This window comes from Falco naumanni, chromosome 6 (assembly GCF_017639655.2).
Source record: "Falco naumanni isolate bFalNau1 chromosome 6, bFalNau1.pat, whole genome shotgun sequence".
Classification (NCBI taxonomy): Eukaryota; Metazoa; Chordata; class Aves; order Falconiformes; family Falconidae; genus Falco; species Falco naumanni.
In genome coordinates this window covers 23181136-23187135 of record NC_054059.1, presented here as the reverse complement: position 1 = coordinate 23187135, position 6000 = coordinate 23181136, and positions in this window count along the sequence as shown.

Here is a 6000-nt window from a genome sequence, read left to right as displayed (position 1 = left end):
CCCCTGGAGAGCTGACCCCATTCAGCAAAACACCTGCAATGGCTGGACTTTGTCCTTCCAGCCTCAGAGAGGTTTAGCTCAGGAAAGGATGCTGCTAATTTGAATGCTACCCCATCTTGTCCCCACCACGCATCAGGTGTGGTACTGAATGCCCACAGTGCACACAGACACCAGGAGACCCAAGAGGAGACTCCGATTTTGCATGACCAGGTGTGTCAGTGCCCGCTTGCACACCATCTTCCCCACCTGGGGAAGGGCTTTAGTTCAGCCTGGGTGGGATGCTTACTCCTACAAAATTGGAAACGTGAAATTTGGGGTCATTGAGAGAACCACACGCACAGTGCACAAACCCTCGGAATAGAAAATTTAATAATTATCGGGTTTTGGAAACATTTTTTTCCAGTAATCTAGAATGCTAATAATGAAAACTATCTCTTCATTAATTACTAGTCATAAACTAAAGTATTAAGGATTTCAGCTAACCTTTTTTCTATGCCATACTGCATGACTTGAGTTAGTGTATTAATTCTTATTTTCTTCACTTTCATAAGATGTTGGACACAGATCCTGAACAGGTCAATGGAATAATTAAACATTTTCTTGTGATGTAAAAGGAAAAAAAATACAGTTTAATCATTAAAATAAGTTTTGTTAGGAAAGTGAGTTTTTTCCAGGGGGTTAGCAAATACAGTAAAGGAGGACATACTCTAAGGAAAAAATTAAAGTAATTTTGTAATTACTATCTGTAGTTACTCTTTAACTTTTAATAACAAGAAATGAGTTCTGTTAGGCCTACACTGCAGATCTGCTAAGTTCAGCTGGTACTTAAAATAACAGAGACTTTCTATTCAAAGCCAAAGAACAATAAACGAAGGTTATTTTTCTCTCCACTGAAGGCTGACTTTCAGTGGGGATAGGTAATTACTTCAAACTGTAAACAAATAGCATATCACATTTCTTTGTATGTTGATTGATTTTGATATTGCTATAATTTTGTTATTTTTGCCTAAAGTTGTTCCAGGTAATTTACAGACCGATTTAACACACAAACCAGAAGCCTAAAATCTATACAGAAAAATTAAAAAAATGGATAGTGGTAAAAAGGGAACTGAACTAGGTGCTGAAGAATATGAAATTATAAGCTATTAATTTTTTTTTGCCTAGTTCTTCTTGTTCTGCAAAATCCATATGGTCTTTATATAATCCTTCCTCGTGACGCTATTTTTATTTCAAGGCCATAACCTGCTCTGGTCTCACAGCTGACCCTGCTTGGAGCCGGAGGTTGGACTAGAGAACTCCTGAGGTTGCTTCCAGCCTGAATTTCCCTGTGATCCTATGATCTGTGCCAGCACCACTTATCCTCCTCTCTGAGCTGAAGCATGCTCATGGGCTAAATTTACACTGCCGAATCCCTCAGGTCCTGGGGCTGACCCCAGCGACCAAAGTCGAGAAGGACACCAGCAAGTGAGAGCAGACCACCCGTCACATCCCCACACTACACCTGCAGCCAACCTACACCCCCCCACGCCCCTCTGCTCTGGGCTCCTGCGTTACTCCTGAGACGTAATTACCATCTGTGTGAGCAGGAGAGGGGCTATTTTGTCCAAAAAATCCGAAAAGTGAGGGTCATACCTGGTTCACCAGGGAGATCTACCCGCACTGGAGACCACGTGTCACCCGCCCAAGGGTGTAGGGTGCAGGAGATGCAGGGCAGAAGGAGCCAGACCTGGGGCAGCCCTCCGCAGGGGCTCTGGGGGTGAAATCTCTCCGAGCAGCACCCAGGAGACCTTGCTTGTCCCAGAGCAGGGTGGCTGGAGGCCCCAGAGCAGAGCCAGTGTGGGAACAAGGGGGACGAGTGTTTGCCTTCCCTCCCTGGCCCCCTCTTACACACCAGGTCACAACACATCACTTGGTTTAGCTCACCACCATGCAACTCAAACTCTAATAAAACCCCAGAAGCCTTGAGCATCTACTTGAGAAAACTGAGAAGATTTTTCCCTTTTTATTTTTCTCTATAAAAGATATCTAGAAAGCCTTAAACATATAAGTTGGTTTATACAGAGGATCCACAAATACGACTCCTGTACCAGCTGTACTTGCAAAAATAGAAAATAACAAGAAATAGGTAGAAGAGTATTTTCTGACAGGTAAATTCCTGGTTGGACACTGGATAGTTACATGGGATAAATGACTTAAATCTCCAACACTTTCAGCTCTTTTCTGCTCATTGAATCTTCTTTTGCTGGGAAGAAAACAGGAGTGTTGTGGGGATGCTTGTAGTCCAACAGCCAGAAGTGGACATATCCCAGCTTTAGCTGGGCTTGAACATCTTGTTAGCACCTGAGTTAATGTTTGTGGGGCAGAGGTGGAGCTGTTTGTTGAGGAAATCTGGACCACTGATTCCCAGAAAAGCCCCATGGTATGAGTGATCCTGTCCAGAGCAGCTGCGTAACACCAGCTTGATAAGATCTGACTGAATCTGTAATTTTGTTTAATATAGCTGTTGCAACATAAACCTAACGAGGCTTGAATACTGGGGCTTATGTTTATTTGTTTTGTATAGCTTTGGAATTGATATAATTACACAGAACAGCTAAGCTATTTTACTGTCATTATCCAAGACGTTAGTTAATCTTCAGAGTCAATCAGATTAGAAAAAATCTGTTATCTCTTTCAAGATAAAATCCTGCAGATCAAGAATCGGTAGTCAAGTCATCCCAAGAGTATTGGGAACACTATTCTTCTGTTATGCAGAGCTCAGGTGATGCTGGGGTGCATTTGGGACTCTAAAATGCAAAGGGCAGGGCATTCATGAGTTTTGTTGGACACGGCCCGATTTTACAATGTAAACATCTGTGTCAGAGAATCCACTCACAACACAGATGTTCCCAAGCTTAGTTAAACACAACTCTGCAGTGTAAGAGAAACTTGCCTATCTCCCTAAACCAAAGCTGAAAATTATCAGATAGACCCAGTCAAACTCAGAATTAGTATATGTATAAAACTGTTGCACGTTACAGTGAATACCTAGGGAAGGTCAAACAGACAATGAATTAAATTTTTACTGAGGACTCAGTGTTGCATCTATGGGCTCAGACTCATTCCTGGCCCCGAGATTAAAACAGGCATGACCTGACCACATCTACACTATTTAACTCTCTTCTTAGCCAAATAAGACAGTTGGGAATAGCCAATAACCTGTGCTAGGTCCCAAAGTTAGGCAAAGGAAACGTAGCCTGTATCTCCTCTCCATACATACACACAGAGCAGACTTCAGGCTTCCTTCTAAGCCTGGAAGATATTTGCCTTTTATGTCTGAACTGAACAAAAGCTGTTTAGAAAGTGACAGGACAAACCACCACACCCTCAGAGATATAGTGACTGATGACCGTTAAATGGAAAGGTTTGTCCTTGGCAGTGAAACTGTCTTGATAAATTAGTTCATTTTCCCATCTGAACTCCAAAAGGAGCTCTCGCATCAGAGAACTGAAGAAGACCTGAAAATACCTAGAAGGGGGAAGCAAACAAGGCACAGCAATACACATAAGCACATTTATCAGTTTTCCTAGATTTGCATCTCTCTTGTGCCTACAACAGTAAAAAGCAAACACCCTTTGGAGCCCTTGGATAGCCTGTACTCCAGCAGCCTCCTTTAACTACCACACGTCCACCATGAATTGAACTGCAGACCCACACACTACGGGCTATGGGAAAGACTTTCAGCTCCTCAAAATCATAGAAAAACACCAGGCATCCCAGCAGTGAGGAGCACTGGCTCCTTCTGTGGAAAGGTAATGTGCAGACTTCACTCACCAGTAACTCCGCTAAGAGACACCATGCAAGATCTCTTACAGATCTAAATTAATATATAGGAAGTACAGACAAAATGTTGTCTTTGGTCACTTCTTCACAGATTACATAAGGAAAGAGGCTAAAATTTGCAACTACTCATAAGGAAGATTGAGCAATTGCTAGCTATATCTTCAGAGTATTTCATAGACACAAGAAATCCTTAGGAAGGAAGCTATCATGATCTCACCTCGTTTATTATTAAAACCTTAGACAGATGATGGGCTTTGTGTGTTGCACATGTCCATACGTTACAAGTCCGGACACTGTGCTCTGCAGGTGGTATCTGCAGTCTTGGTGTTTGATGGATAGATGCATTCTTTAAACATTAGGAGCTGTGTCCATGATAGATAGTGTTGGATAAATTTATTCAGTTAAATTTAAAAGGAGTTCTACAATAAGCAGTGATTTTGTGTGTGTGTGTGTGTTGTCATCTTCCTTGCAACCAGCAGATTTTGAAAAGCTGCCCAGTTCAAAACTGCTGGAGCTTAACAGACACTGCAAATGCTGAGCACGTCTGCTGCCGTCTCAGAGACCACTAGAGTCTTTTATGAGTCTTTCCTACCAGAACAAGAAAGCAGACCTATGCTCAGCTGTGGTGGGAAATGCTACAGTGCCAAGACTCCCATGGCCATTCTCTCAAGGCAAATGTGTCAAAATTTTTGCCTTAATGCAAACATTCTGGGCTTAGTGAATCACCACTCAATATAAAACATTGACTATATTCTATAGAAAATGAATGAGATAGATAGGAAACAGGATTTCTACCAGTCAGTGTCATGGGTGAGGCAACACCTGCATAACCTGGTAGGACGCTCAAATGTGTGAAGACTGAACTGAAAGTAGTTCAGTCCCTATGAATCACTAGGATTTTCAAATATGAGTATTATCTTGATGGTTTATTTCTAAATTTGAGCCTATATCATGGAAAATGAGACTGGGAGAGGTTATAACAGCCTACACAGTAGAAGTGCTTTAGGTTTTAGATATCATATTGTGATCTGAATCCACAGAGAATACCTTGAGCAGTGTTGAAGGTGAGACTTTTTCAACCTTCCCTGTTTAAATACTTCCACTTTGCAAGGGTAACTAAAAATCCACAGGGTAACCCCCACTTCCTAGGTGCACAGACCCTAGGTTATAGAATTAGTATCTTCTGCCTAATATCTTCAGTTAATTTCTAATTAGTCAAGCAAAATAAAACCGTTTTCAGCAGCAGAATCTGAGTGACCACGGCACCCACATGGCAACTACTGTGTTGGAAAGCAAGAAATCTGATTTCAAACCTTTGCTCCAAACCTGGGAGGGGAAAATGGCCTCATGCACTTGCCGGTTGAGTACCCCAACTAGCAGGATACAAATTATATAGAACAGACAAGAGGCAATCCTTTGCCAGGAGTCCAGTAATCAGCAACCTTTCACATGCTCCCTAATCCATCACTTGCACGCTCAGAGAGCCCATGTGTGAGAATAAGCAGAGGAATTCATGGGACGTAGGCACGCACGAAGTCTCTCAGCTTCGTGGCCACAATAGATATACGGTGGATAGACATGCACAGCTTTGGCACCACAACAGCAAAAACCTTGTGCCTATTGTTTTAGGTATCTACACGGCAAGGAGACAGCAGAGAGTTTCAAGAATCCCAGTGACACACAGAGGCTGGAAGTTCCCTAAAACAACAGGGATCTGTACAGCTTTAAACCCTTTATGGGTTTTAGATTTCGATTAGGTGAGAGGGCTTTTCCATAACCAAAGCTAGCTATATATAAGACTAGGCTGACAGTACTTCCCCAGAAGAAAATTGTGTGGACAAATATGCTGATGAGTGAGAGGGATTGCAGTAATGCTGCCTATAAACGCACAAAGTACTCAAAGAAGCACCCTGATCCATCTCTCTGTTGGGTCAAGTGACTGTGTGAGCTCGGTTGGTTTGCAAAGGGTTCTGCAGCCACCAAGAGATGCAGTTTTACAACTGCAAGCTATGACTGTGGTTAAGGAGGAAGACTGTAGGAACATTTATCCAACTTACACATGACAGAAGAAACAGTAAGAACCTTTTACTGGCTGCAAAGTTTATTTTAATACATGTAATATACATTCATTCCTAAAGGTTTTCGATTCAGAATTTAAAGGATCCCTTTCTGGATCAA